The following is a 15,636-nucleotide window of genomic DNA, read 5'->3' on the forward strand; positions in this document are numbered from 1 at the left end:
CAGAGCTTGGAGCCCATTCTTTCTTACATGGAATTGGTGGCCAGCTCCATGATAATGCTTTGAGTGCCTGCCATGATGCAGTGTCGGATAGCCAATGATGCTGCCCGCCATCATAATTTACTCACATCGCATACTTCTAGCATCTGCTCGTAACACATTGCCCTAGTGGCCTCACCAAGCTGACACTTGGCACATGCTGCACCTGAAGTGGGCATCTTCTGGTGTTCAAATGGCACCCATAGCATTGAAACCACCACTGCGACAGAGCTGAATGTTATGTAGTTTATCTTCACAGTGACAGGAAAAACTAAGATCAGGAACTCATTGCGCTGCTGGGAATTGTGGCAAAAATTCTGCATTTTTAAAATCCTCCCACACAGTAAATTTGAGTAACAATAATTCATGTCAACCTGCCTCCAAGTTCAAGAAACTTTGGGGACCTAAAGATAATGAATGTATGTGCCATCTCACACCACTGCAAGTTGATGAGAAAATATACATACTTACAGAAAATAATAATGTACGTAATATTTTCTCTGCAGTGTTTTTACAGGCATTTATTCATGACTGAGCCTATGAGATATTTTGTTATTAAGACTGATGATCTGCCACATCAGTCTTCAGCGAGCCAAGAATCTCCAGAGTTTTCGTGATTCTGCCACATTGCCACAGCAAAGTTTACCCACATGATACAATTGACTGCTTTCTCGAAAGCAACTCTCCAGCAAGATCTTCTAATCGTTAGGCTCAATAAATTGACATAATGTAATTGTAACTGAGCAGCAGAAGGGAAAGAGATCCCTGACCTTTGTGTATTTTACATCCCCTTCAGAAGTGCTTGAGAGCTTGGGCAGCATGGTAGCATAGTGGTTAGCACAATTGCTTCACAGCTCCAGGGTCCCAGGTTCGATTCCCGGCTTGGGTCACTGTCTGTGCAGAGTCTACATGTTCTCCCCGTGTCTGCACGGGTTTCCTCCGGGTGCTCCGGTTTCCTCCCTCAGTCCATAGATGTGCAGGTTAGGTGGGTTGGCCATGCTAAATTGCCCCTTTGTGTCCAAAATGGCCCTTAGTGTTGGGTGGGGTTTCTGGGTTACGGGGATAGGGTGGAGGTGTGGGCTTGGGTAGGGTGCTCTTTCCAAGAGCCGGTGCAGACTCGATGGGCAGAATGGATCCTTTTGCGCTGTAAATTCTATGATCTATGAGTTCATTGTTGGATTCATACAAGTAATATCATTTATTGGGGCTCAGCCCAACTTCCTTACATTATGCATGCCACATACAATATTTTTTTTCATATGTTTGCCTGCGGGTTTCTCGCACTGCTGGGGCCTGTTCTACAAAGGGAATAAATGACCCTATTAAGATGACTGATAGGAATACTTGAAAGCTATTTCCACATGTTGTTTCCCTCTTTTTTTGTCTTTCAACTCTTGGTACTTATATGGTCAATGGCCGTTGGAGTGATTCTTTTGGTAATGCCATTTTCTCCCTTCGAACCATAATGGAATGGACTCTCCTGCACATATACTTTTTACAGGAAGAAGATAAATTACTAGGTTGCACCAGAGGTGTTCTTTGTCCATCTGCAAATATGCTTCCAGGAGCATCCACAGACAGAGGGATAATGCCTGCAATGGCTGTGATTTACAAAATATGCCATGGCACAATTGAGCCACATGCTTCCATATGACGTGCACATAATCTCTTTCACAGACATGGAACTCCAATGCTGTTAACGTCACAACTATCCTTAACTTTTTTGCTTCAAGGTCTTTCTGGACTACCATGGCCCATCAATGCTGCCTCACAATGTCAGGGACCCGTTTTAATTATGGCCTTGAGTGGCTGTGTGGAGTTCGCACCTTCTCCCTGTGTCTGTGTGGGTTTCCTCCAGGTGCTCTGGTTTGCTCCGACAGTCCAAAGATGTGCAGGTTAGATGTATTGGCCATGCTAAACATTACCCTCGTGATGCTCTTGGTGCAACGAGATGAGCACCGGGTGAAATGGGGTGGCAACATTGCTCCCTAAGTGTGCAGGGATGTGCAGGTTAGGAGGGATCATAGAATCATAGATCATGCAGTTTACAGTGCAGAAGGAGGCCATTCGGCCCATAGAGTCTGCACCGGCTCTTGGATAGAGCACCCTACCCAAGGTTAACACCACCACCCTATCCCCATAACCCAGTAACCCCACCCAACACTAAGGGCAATTTTGGACACCAAGGGCAATTTATCATGGCCAATCCACCTAACCTGTACATCTTTGGACTGTAGGAGGAAACCGGAGCACCCGGAGGAAACCCACGCACACATGGGGAGGATGTGCAGACTCCTCACAGACAGTGACCCAAGCCAGAATCGAACCTGGGACCCTGGAGCTGTGAAACAATTGTGCTAACCACAATGCTACCGTGCTGGATTACGGGGATAGGGCGGAGGACTGGTCCTAGGTAGGATGCTCCTTCAGAAGCTTGGTGCAGATTTGATGGGCCGAATGGCTTCCTTCTCCACTGTGCCATAAGAATTCTATCAGTGCCACAAGAAGAATTCAATGGATGCTCATTGATGTCTTGTTCAGACATTTAACCATTTTTTCCGAATAGATAATGGACAACCATGTATAAGAGCACATGGCACTTTTTGTAATATGGCAAGATTACCAGCAGTCCGGGGCATAATTGACTGCACAGATTTGGCCTATAGGGGCTGGTTTAGCTCAAGGGGCTGGTTTAGCTCGCTTGGCTAAATCGCTGGCTTTTAAAGCAGACCAAGCAGGCCAGCAGCTCGGTTCGATTCCCGTACCAGCCTCCCCGAACAGGCGCCGGAATGTGGCGACTAGGGGCTTTTCACAGTAACTTAATTGAGGCCTACTCGTGACAATAAGCGATTTTCATTTTATTTCATTTTTCATATTGTTCTCTGTCACAATGCCAATATCTTCATAAATCAAATTTTTTTTAACTCTATCTATAGACCGAGTGGTCACGTGATGACGTGGCTACTTAAAGGGTCCCCTGAGCATGGGCAGACACAGTTTGTGAGAGTTGCTCAGAGTTAACAATGAACCTTTGTTGTTATAAGTTCTTGGTCACCAATGAACACAGCACTTCTACATTATGAATGTACCACTCATCTGTGAATGCTAGTTTTTCAGGTTGTGGTGGTTTTATTTGGAGACAGTCTGCTGTCCCAGAAAGAACATACTCAACCACATCAAAGGAGTCAAGAGGAAGAACACATGAAACCAAAAGAGGTTGAGCAAGCAAACAAATGGTGCGCTTTTCTTAGCATGAAAGCCTGCCCGTTACTTTATGAGCCCTGTCAACACTGCCCCTTTGTTGTCCATTGATACAATTTCATTCACAGTGCTCCACAATGCTCCACAAATACCAGCTGCTGAAATCTGATGCAGGGTCTAAGAATAACGCTCTTAGTACTATGTCCAACTGATGACTCAGCAATATTTAAACAACGTATATGGATTGTAAGTGTCTAGAGTTTGATATTCCATTTGTTGACAATCGACCATAATTTCCTGGCCCCGCAAGGTAGGATTTGGGGGGTGCCCCAACGATGCGCTGGGGAACCCAGATGGGAAATTTACTCAGCAATTGTCCAGATGCACTAACTTCCCCTGGACAATTGCACTGGGCTGGGAAACATCTGACAAAGTGGTTGAAATTGCTAATTTTGGATGGTTCTGCCAGTTTTATAATCGTAGCTAATCTTTTTTTTATAAATGTTTTTTTATTGAGTTTTCATATTTTATATATGACAAATTACAAGTTATTAGAGAGAGAGAAAAAAAAAGGAAAACACAAAAATTTAACATGAATATTTACAGGTAAGCATCTTCATAACAATAATTGTGGCCGCCCCCTTTAGCCAGCATACATATTTTACATTCCCCAAATGTCCGAGGCACATGTTTATAGGCATTTATTTATAGTTTGGTTTTGGGCCTTGGCTTGCCATCAAACCCCCATACCGAGCCCGTATCCCCCCCCCCCTCCCCCCGGCTACCTTCCCCCGATTCCCGTCCATTTTCCCCTGGTTCTTGGCCACCCGACTATTCTTCCTCATGTACGTTGGAATCGTAGCTAATCTAACGTCAGTGCAACTATTTTAAACACCCAAGTTGAGCTCCAGACCCACAGGACTCTCCCCACAACCCCAGAACCCAGTGCCCCAACCTCCACAATATTACCCATCCACCATCTCCCTCAGCGACATGGGATTCCCCACCATTCCCGACCCTCCTGGGCTTGATCCCACACCGACACAACTGCTTCCCTCCTCACCAAACTCTCCATTGACCTGGAGGACATGCCTCTGGCTGGAGCCGACACAACTACTTCCCTGCTGATCCAACCCGATCTCCTCCCATTGAGACACTCCTCCCTGACCTGACCGACCCGACCCAGCACCTGACCCCCAACACGACCCAACACACCCCTCCCGACTCACCCCAACACCCCTCCCCCCACTGTGTCCGGACCTGACCCAACACTACCCCCCAACCGAACCAAACCCAACAACCCCACCCTGATATCTCCTCTGACCTGACAACCCCTCCGAGCTACACACCCCCCCCACTACTTGATCCGATACAACCCTTGACCCGGCCCCCCCACCCCCCCATAAACCTGATCTTACACTGTCCCCTGTCCTAACGTGCCCCAATAACCTGTTTTGACATGCCCCCCCGGCTTGACACACCCATGACCTGGCCCAACTCACCTCTGGCCTGTCCCTACACCCTACTCTGACTCATCTCAACCTCCCCACCGGGCCCAACAGCTCCCTCCCCACCCATCGGCTCTATCCAATACCCCATCTCACCTGACAGCCCCCTCCAGTCTGACAAATCTGATCTGACACCCCAACCCAATCTCCCAGACCTGTGTGACACCCCACCTGTCCTGACAATCCTCATCCGACAATCCCGCCCGATCTGACACCCCCCCTTAACCGAACATAAACCTCACCCCTCCCGTCAGTCTGCCAGACCCAATCCGACACCACGTCCAATGTATGGGCCCCGCACCCTGTTGATGTCCAGACTGCCCCTCCCATGATGTCTGGATCCCTCCCCCCCCCCACCCCTTCCCCTGCCCCCACCAATGTGTGAACCCTCCTCACCGCCACACACATACCGTCACAACCTATTTCTCACTTTGGTTGCTTTAACCTCAAATACTTTATGGCAGCTAGTGCTGTAAAAGAGAGCGTGTTTGCCTTCACTCTGCTCCTTCTACACTTTGCTGCTGGAGCCACTGACCTTTTTCACTTCTTCAATCTCATCGAACCTGAGTCAGGAAGGTTGAGCAAGACAGGCAATTTGGAATTCAAGTGCCGGTATGTCGGTATGGAGCGGCAATCTGCCGCTGATTGACACTCCGAGAAAGTTAGCGCTCAATGTGTAAAGTGTGTCCTTGAACTGATTTTGCTGTTTTTTCCAAGTGTTACCTGAAGGACAGTAAATTGGCTGCTATGTATCCACAAGAAAAGAAGATCTGCATTTATCTTGTTCAGTTCATTACCTCATAATGATTTACATCTGCTGAAGTGGTTTCGAAATGTAGTTACTGTTGTGTGAATTTGCTGAGTTTGAAGTATTTCTTGCGTCACAAAAGCTTGATCCTGAGGTGACCCTGCAGTATTTCCACCAACTCTGGGAGTGTGGAGTTGGCCTGTCCCTCTCCCGGTGGCCGTCAAGGTGTCGGTCGCCCTGAAATTTACGTCACGAGTTCCTTTCATGCTCCGAGTGTGGATCTATCCATGTTCTCACCGATCTCAGTGCACAGGTGCATCTGTGCCATTGCGGAGGCCCTCTATGCCCAGGCATCTCAACACATCCATTTCAATGTGGACTGAGCCCACCAGGATTGGCAGGAACATGGGGCCCAGGCAGGCATGGGTTGCTGCATGTCAGGTACCCCAGAGCCAATGAGCACGGGACACTCTGATCACCTCTAGGTTCACCTACTGGGGTCGGGGGCGGGGGAACGCATCCCCCGAGCCCCCCCCCCCTTTGCAAGCCCCTCCGTGATATATACCTGCCACACTATGGGGGTGTGGACCCTGGGTTGGCAGTAACAGCGGGTCTGGTCCATTGGATGGAGGGTGATAACAACCCGCTCTGCGATGATCTCTGGTGCTCCTCATCATTTGACTTTGTCTGACTCCTGCCCACGGTAGCACTCCCCCCCCCCCCCCCCCCCCCATCTACCTAGGTGACCCCTGCATGTGAGCTGACCATTTCATCACACGTTCCCATTGGATCCTTGGGGTGGCGGAGGTGGGGAAGCTGGAGGGGGCCATCAGACACCCCAAATGCCCACCCAAAATGTCCCCCCATTCACCCCTCACCCCGGGTCCGCTCTCTGGCCAGCCCAGACCAGCCCACCCCTCACATCCATCTGACAGAGCACTGAGGCAATTGTAACAATGTTAACGGGTGTTTAAAGTGCACAGATATATACATATACATGCCCTAGCCCCGATAATTAAACTGTGGTCTGCACCCATGCCAACTTAACTGGTGGCTAATCTTCTGACCTTATAGACCCTAACGCAACGTGTCCGTGGATCTCCAAAGGGTACATCAGGAGTGGAGGCATCCTGCTGTGATTCCCGCCCTGGGACCTGGGTCCCTGTTGGCGGGCATCTTCTGGGGCGACCGGGCCTGGATGGGCCCGGCTACTTCCCAGGTGTCCCAGGTGGCGTGTTGCCGCAATGATCCGCCCGTTGCCCACTAGTTGCACCAGGGACAGGAGGCGGAGAGTCCAAGGTACTGTGGTGTTCCGGTACCTCCCCTGCGGGAGTCACCAGCATGAGCCCATCACCTCACATCCTTTGGGGTGTCTGATGGCCCCCGGGCAACTCCATGGGATGGGTGTGCGAGCGGAGCTATCTCCTGAGGCTCTCCTGCCACCTGGCGCTGCCAGTCCTGTGTACCGCTCTGGCCTCAACCAGGGTCTGCATGCTCGTGGCCATGGAGCACAGGGCATGGGCCAGCTCTGTCTGGGACAGTTCCACATACCACTGTGACTGTGCCACAACCTTCTCTGCGAAATCAGCCAGTGACTGCGTCATCTCCGTCTGGAACTGAGCCACCTCCCTCTGTGTCTGTGCCACTTCAGCCAGCGCCTGGGGAATGCCGTTGATGTTCTCAGCCATGGCCTGCTGTTACTGGGCCACACTCAGAAGTGCCATTGCATGTCTAGAAGGCCCTGGCACATGGTTGCCTGTGAGAGGGCCGCCCAGTCCTGGGCCTCAGAGTGCCCCAGACATTGGACATGCTGAGCTATAGCCAAAACCCTCGGGCCCAATGCCTCCACCGCGGACCCCAGCTGTGCAGTGTTGGCCTGGGTGGCACTCATGGTCGGCACCACCTCCTGCTCCTGCATGCAATTGGACTCCTCCAACTGCACCTGCAAGGTGTTGGATGCTCGCCGACATCCCCCCATGAATGCCCTGGCTCTGTGCCTGCATCTCCACAATTGGTGGGAGTGTCCATTCCAGAAGCCTGAAACCCAGCTTGTCCCTGCTGGGCAGCAACTCGTCCCTGGGATTAGGCCGCCCTCCAACTGTCCGCCCCCTCGGGTGTTCCTACCTCCACCTTCTGAACAGGAGCAGCTGTGTGGTGCGCACCAGAGGGTGTGTCAGGAGCCTCTTCACTAAAGTGCCCAACTGAGGTGAGTGTCTCTGGGATGGTGGAGGGTGTTGTTGACAGCTATGATGGGAAGTCAGTGTCATCTTGGACTCAGGCTCTGGGCTGCCTGGGGTTACAGGCATATGGCTCCCGCCCATGCTACTGTCCACGTCACTGGTCGGCACATGGTGGGGGTTGGGGGGGGGGGCTTCCGGCTGTGGCACTGGCTGGGGATGGGGGCACCAGAAGGACCCGCTCCATCACCAGCAGGTCCTGCAAGACACAAGACAAGATATATAATTTGACTGTGGGCCGGGGGGATTGGGGCTGGTGGTTGTGAGCACGGTGTGGGGATGAGTATGGTGTGGGGGTCAGGATGGTGTAGTGTGAGGGTAGGGTGAGGGTGGAGTGGGGGTAGGGCTGAGAGTGGTGTGAGGGTGGTGTTGGAGGGGTTAACCCACATGTCATGGGGAACCACAACTAAATGGAGTCTAATTCCCTCGCCCGCGACCAACCTCAACCCAACGACTTCCCTTCTGGCCCGCCGACCATGTCCAGGGCCCTCTGCTCGGCCAGGGTGATGTAGGGATCACTGTATATGTTAATACATGATTAGTTAATGTGTAGTCATACAGTCATCTGATCACTAGATGGCAACACTAACAGGAACTATATAATTTCCCGCTCTTTCTTAGTGTTAGTGTGTGTGTATAGAGAATGGCAGATCAGAGTGCAGTGTATTATATTAATTGTTAACTTAATCTAATCTTAGTTAATTCTATTACTTGTCAAATTATTAAAGTAAAAGAAAGGGCGGCACGGTGGCACAGTGGTTAGCACTCTGTCTCACAGCGCCGAGGTTCCGAGGCTCCAAGGTTCGATCCCGGCTCTGGGTCACTGTCCATGTGGAGTTTGCACATACATGTGGGGGTTCGCCCCCACAACCCAAAGATGTGCAGGGTAGGTGGATTGGCCACAATAAATCGCCCCTTAATTGGAAAAAATTAATTGGGTACTCTAAATTTATAAAGAAAAATATACTCACAAGAGGGGCTGGTTTAGCTCACTCGGCTAAATCGCTGGCTTTTAAAGCAGACCAAGCAGGTCAGCAGCACGGTTCGATTCCCGTACCAGCCTCCCTGGACAGGCGCTGGAATGTGGCGACTCGGGGCTTTTCACAGTAACTTCGTTGAAGTCTACTCGTGACAATAAGCGATTTTCATTTCATTTCATTTCATATTATTTTGTAACTCAATAAATAATTTGTCATAAACTGAAAGACTTTGACTGTTTATCATCAAGTTAAATACAACTCGGCAAGACAAATGAGTAATATGTATATGTAGTACATCTCTGTCATATAACAGGTGAGGGGCTGCAGATCTGACCGTGCCCCTTCGGTTTTCTCCCATCTCCAGTTGTTATGGGCAGTCTTCTCCTGGGGGGTGCATGGGAAGTGGGGGGGGGGGGGGGGGGGCAGAAAACGACAGTGGTAAACAGTCTGACCAATGTCACCTAGTGGGTGGGTAGCTGGTGGCCTCAGTGGCCAGGGAACCCGGTCATGGCGGCTGGTGCATGGTGGGGGTTCAGCTGCCCTTCTGGTGGGGGCGGTGGGTTACAGTTGTGTGAGACAGGGGTTAGTGCCAGGGACACAGTGCTGCCTACTCACTCTGGCTGCCCACAGGAGGCTGTGCAGTTTCTTCCGGAAATGGTGGCCAGTCCGAACTGTATTACTCGTGGCACTGACCATCTCCGCCATCTGCACCCAAGGATACCGAGCGGCAGCTGTGGCGGCCTTCTTTCCAGGTCGGGGCAAAGTGTGGCCTGCCTCTCCCCCACCGCGTCCAGGAGGGTCTCGAGCTCGGTGTCAGTGCAGCGTGGTGCTGTGCGCCTTGCTGCCACCTTGTTGGCTGGGATGGTGTGTGTGAGGAGTGCAGTGTGTATATGCGGCTGCAGCTTGTCAGCCTCCTGAGTGTCAATCGTGTATCCGGTGAATCCAGTGCCATTTCTCATTGGAATCGATTGTGTTCCACGTGGCACCTTAACAGTAGCTGAATCAGTCCAGGTACGGCACGAGTTTTACTCTCATGGAAGACCATGAATCCTGTCCTGGCATCAACACTTAGTCTCAGGAACGGAGAATCCAGCCACTGCTTTTCTTATACTTCCCAAAATTTAGTTAAGCATACAGAAGGTAGATGTCTTACTGGACTCCTGCCTGAGATGTGATAGACACAATAAAACATTTCCATCTCTCCCTGTTCTCCTATTTCCTTCACTTCTTCCTCTGGAATAATAATTAATTAAAAGCGATTATCATGAATTATTGCAGAGGTTCAGAATCCCACCTTAAATCCAGCAGGAGACCGACAGGAATCGTCATGGACAGGGGCCTGAAAACAGATGCTGGGTTCATGAAATGTGCTTACCACCATTCATTCTGATTCACAGCAGCTCATAAACCTCATACCAGCTCTAAACATGCTGTGCACTGGCACATAAAAGCTCGTGGTTATAATCACTGTCACAGTCCGTGGCAAGGCAGTCATTTGCATGCTCTGAGAGTGGAGCAGATTGTAGAATTCAGTGAGGACTAACTTAGCGCAACAGAGAAGTCTGTCACATTGTTCTTTCCGAAGGTTGAGGCAGTGAAATTGTTCCCTGAATAGCCTGGGCTAATAATAGCTACATCTGTGAGCCCCTTCCTCTTCCAGCAGTTTCTTCCGCCCTGTGTGACCGCTACTCATTCTCCTTGACATACCATAGTCCACAGTGCATGCAAACCTTTGCACCCATGTCTGGCAGCAAGTGGTTTGTTCTTGAAGTTCGGACAAAATTTTTACAAGATGTGCCCACTGCAGACCTTGGTAATGTTAAAAGTTTTACAATTGCAGCATTGAGCCAGTATAATAGACTCAATCAGCAACTCAACAAAATGCACATAATCATGCTGTTTAGGGCAAATTCCTTCCTTTTTGCTGAACATAGATTCCGGTGGATGCTTCTTGAGCATGTACTAATGCCCTAAGCAAAATGATGTGGTAAGCATCAGAAGTGCGTCCGCAAACACCATTTTGAAGCAAAAAGGCACCCAGAGCACCAAACACCATGGTTCTACAGTGTAAATTTCTGCAACTTCATCTTCAGCCATTTACATTCTTTATTTAATGGCTGATCAGAAATGATAACAGTACGCCAGTATAATGTCTGAAGAATTCCAGAGCCGATAATTTGTATAAAACAAGAATTGAAAATACTGAAAATACTCATCCAGTCTGACAGCATCTGTGGAGAAAGAAACAGAGACCATGGTCTTGATTTCAATGAGTCGCGACAACTCCTGAGCCATTTAAAAATGGAAGGTAGGCTCCAATTCCAGGACTCCTGCTGCCATTTCCAATATAGGTAGGGAGTCTGCACCCTGCACTCCCGATCTGGCCAGCCCCATTGTTGGGGTTGGCATCTCACAGTCCTGTGCAATTTTGGTAGTCAGGCTATGACTCATGGTTCATGGCCCCTCATTAACAATAGTCTCGATCAGGCACCTTTTTAAAGGAATGTTGAAAGGATCTTTCCTGCACCCCTCCAGCTTATTCTTGTCTAAATAAGCATTGAGGCATTGACACAAGAGATAACAGAAAGAACAATTTATTACAACCACGTAAAGATATCAATCGAGCAAAGTAAACAATTCACTAGAGTTGCCAAAACAGAATCCCCCCAGAGCTAATGCCATTATTGGCCTGAACTCTTGGTTAAGCTTCATCATAAGAACTGGTGGAAACTCTCTCAGTAGTTACTTGGTCATGATTAAGAGCTTTGAACTGTTTGAAGTCTCAATTATTTTTTTATATATAAATTTAGAGTACCCAATTCTTTTTTTTTTCCAATTAGGGGACAATTCAGCATGGCAAATCCACGTAGCCTGCACATCTTTGGGTTATGGGGGTGAGACCCACAACAACATGGGAAGAATGTGCAAACTCCACACAGACAGTGACCCGGAGCCGGGAACGAACCCGGGTCCTCAGCGTCTTGAGGCAGCAGTGCTAACCACTGTACCACCATGCCGCCCCTAAGTCTCAATTATTCATAAATAGTTGTTATTGATATTATTATTGTTATTAATGCTCTGTCTGACTGACATTTTAATAGGTTGAAGGGACAACATTTTTTTTTAAAGACCATTTCTGATTGGGTGTATTTTTGTCTCAGCAGTTTCACACTTCCAATTGTCGATCTATGGCTCATTGTTAATATGCATAGTTCACACTGGGTGAATGGGCATGGAAGGGCAATGGATTGGCATTAAGTTGGTAAGGACAGCATGAGCAATCATTGTGGAGTTGGTGGAGAGAGGGTGATAATGGGAAGATATCCAAACTGCTTTGATTACAACTGGGATGTCCCAAAGAACTGAGGTGGGCTGCCTAACTAGCCTGCCTTCCGCCAAGTCCATCTCCCCCGGAGCAAAAGTTGTGTTACCTGGGTGCCTTGAACTAAGGCAGGAAAGTTCCCAATTTGAGCAACTCCCCCATCAACCATGCGCATACAACATAGCAAAACTGTAGTCCAATGTTTCAGGTATGTGACCTTTTCCCCAGTTCTAAGGTCACAGGCCTAAAGCAACAATTCTGTTCCTATCTCCACAGATGCTTTCAGACCTCATGAGTATTTCCGGAATTTTCTCTTTCTACTTCAAATTTTTAGCTTTTTCTATATTTTGCTTTTGTATTAGTAGCTGGTAGCTTTATATTAGTTAGTGCACAGTTTCTTAGAAGATAAACGTGAACAGCCAAGAACCTCAGTCACACCGTGCTATTTCTCAGGGGGTAAGTGAGCCTTAAACGTGGTAAACAGGAATTGTGTAAGTGTTTCCCACCAGATGTGTGCTGTCTGCCATACTGGTAAAAGTAAATGTGATAGCAGTAGAAACACACAGGAATACCTAAAGCCCAAAGATTAATTTTTTTTTCAAATCAGACTCCTTTAAACATTGCAGGAATATTTCAAATGTTCTAACACTTCATTAACAATATGTTACACACGATCAACAGAATGCAGCAACAGAGTGACCAACAGAATCCCTACCATGCAAAAGGAGGCCATTTGGCCCATCAAATCTGCACCAACCCTCTGCAAGAGCAACCAACCGAGGCCCCCCTCCTATTCCTGTAACCCCACCTAACCTACACATCTTTTGACACTAAAGGGGCAACTTAGCGTGGCCAATCCGCCTAACCTGTACATCTTTGGACTGTGTGGAGAAACCAGAACACACTAACTCAGACATGGGAAGAAGGTTCAAACTCCATACAGAATTGAACCTTGAATTGTGTGTCCGGAATTGGTGCTTTGAGGCAGCAGTTCTGAACACTGTGCCCCTGTTTACCCAATTGTGCAAATGCTCCTCATCAGCACTATTGATCGGGATCATTCAATACTTAGTGGTAGATACTGGTTTAATCATTTTGAGCTGCTGGGCAGGTTATGGTTGTGTTTTATCACTGTTTAAAGTTCACTTTGGCTCTGCAGTCCTTTTTCTGTCAATTCACCTCTGAAATAATTTTGACAGCAGACCTGGACAGTCTTATCGGGGCTAACGTCAGGACTGGTGAACTGAAATTAAAATTGCTTATTGTCATGAGTAGGCTTCAATGAAGTTACTGTGAAAAGCCCCTAGTCACCACATTCCGGCTCCTGTTCAGGAAGGCTGGTACGGGAATTGAACTGTGCTGCTGACCTGCCTTGGTCTGCTTTGAAAGCCAGCTATTTAGCCCAGTGTGCTAGGGGGAGCAGCAACATCAATATCACAGAGCAGAAGCTGCCAGAAGAGTACAGAGAAGAAAGGCATTGAGCAGGAGGCTAAATCCACAGAGGGTCCCCAAGGAGCAAATCTTCTGTAAAAGGAGCAATATGCAAGGTGCTTTTGTTTAAACAAGGAATCTGTCACTGCTGGAGCTGCATAGAGCATACACATTGACAATGCACAAGGAGGCCATTCAGCCCATCGGGTCTGCACCGGCCTTTGGAAAGAGAGCCCTACTTAAGCCCACACCTCCATCCGATCCCTGTAACCAAGCTTTTGGACACTAAGGGCAATTTAGCATGGCCAATCCACTCTTTGGACTGTGGGGGGAAACCAGGGGGAAACCCACACAGACGCAGGAAGACCATGCAGACTCCACACAGACAGTGACTCAAGCTGGGAACCAAACCTGGGATCCTGGAGCTGTGAAGAAACAGAGCTGACCACTGTGCTACCATGCCGCCGAGAAAGTAAAGTGGCCATAGGCTGCTTTCAGGGGAGGCGGGGGGGGGGGGGGGGGGGGGGGAGCTACTAGTGGCGATCTAACCTGAGGATCACCACACCTCAGGTGAGGGACAAGGGTGAGAAGGCGGAGATTCATGAATAACCTCAGCCCATGTGGGAATTGAACCCGCGCTGCTGGCATCATTCTGCATCACGAACCAGCTGTCCAGCCAACTGAGCTAAACTAGCCCCCATCATTAAGACACGGTAATTGTTTCTCTGATGGTACTTCTATGATGGGCCTCGTGACATTTTCCAACTTTGAAGACTTTGAATAATTTGTGAGGCACTAAAAATCTCACCCTGCACATGCACCCCCTACCACAGGGGCCCCGGATCCCAGAACCCAGACCCCTGCTGGGAACATTACTTGGACCGGGCTCAGGTCCCTTCTCCGATCCACACACACACTCACCCTCTGGCCGTGGGAATATCCCCAGTGCTGCAGTCCAGCTCAAGGGTGTTTGATCATTGGCTGCTACGTCCGTGGTATTGATGCCCCCAGGGTTCAGGCAAAGTGTCCAGGCCTCACAGGATTGTTGGGATGCTATCAATAACATGTACCTGAGGCATGGCAGGTCCACCAACAAGATCCACTTGAGAACTGTGACGTGCTCGTATAATTAACAATTCCAATTCCATATGGGCAATAGCATATAGCTGTGCAGTCAGGGGCTGCTCACGGTCTGGGGGACTTAAAGTGCCCTTCACCATATTAACAAGGACAGGGCTCTTCCCTGGTGTGAGATCGACAAGAGTGGCTGAAGTTGCCCTGTTTTGGCCATACATAATCTGGGGGGTGGTCTGTGGGACCTACGGGCACTGTGCCCCTCATTCCCTCAGCCCAAGGGCGACCGCCCCCCTGATGGTGCCCAGCCCTGTCTTCCCGGACCAAGCCCCCTTACCCCGGGACCCTGCCGGCCCGAGCATTGGGTCAGCAGCTCCAGTACTCCTGGGCTGCGTGCCCGATTTTGAAGATGGCTCCTCATCTCCTCCGTGCCCTCAGCAGCCATTTTGCCAGCTTCCCGTTTTAAATAGTGTGCTAAAGGGCACATGTATGACCTCACGTTGGGCAGCTGGTTAATTCCAGGATGGCCGTGAGATAGGGCATCCATCCCGTTAATGATATAGAGATTGCCCCCAATTTGTGTTAATTGGAACCTTGTCATGTCTAGGTGGGATCCAGAACCTGTCAACGGGAGCGAGCTGGTTAGATGGGAAACACGGCGCAGATCCTTATTTCAGCCTCTCCCTTGATCTACCCGGCTCGCATAGATCCGCGCCGGACGCAACACGGCCATTAGATCATGCCCGATATTGTTTTCTCTGTGGTCTCTGCACTGTAAATCTTTCTTTTCTTGATTCCTCTTTTACTTTCTGAATGCAAAGGGAGCTATGCTGTGACTCTCATCCCATGTTTCAAGTGTGTGAAAAGAAACTAACCCTTTGAGTTTATCCTATCTCGAGTTTACTGTGGGGTTATTAATAGAAACTTGGGTTGTACCAAAACAGAGGGATTGGGAAATGTGCCACCACTTATAAATCAAAACGTTTTTCTATTTACATGTCACAAAATAAGCGAAGTGATTTGAGGACAACATTTTATTCTGCATGTTTCCTTAGATACAAAAACACTTTATTGGTATTTAATTTCCTGTAAAGCTCCT

The sequence above is a fragment of the Scyliorhinus canicula genome, chromosome 3 (assembly GCF_902713615.1).
Source record: "Scyliorhinus canicula chromosome 3, sScyCan1.1, whole genome shotgun sequence".
NCBI lineage: Eukaryota > Metazoa > Chordata > Chondrichthyes > Carcharhiniformes > Scyliorhinidae > Scyliorhinus > Scyliorhinus canicula.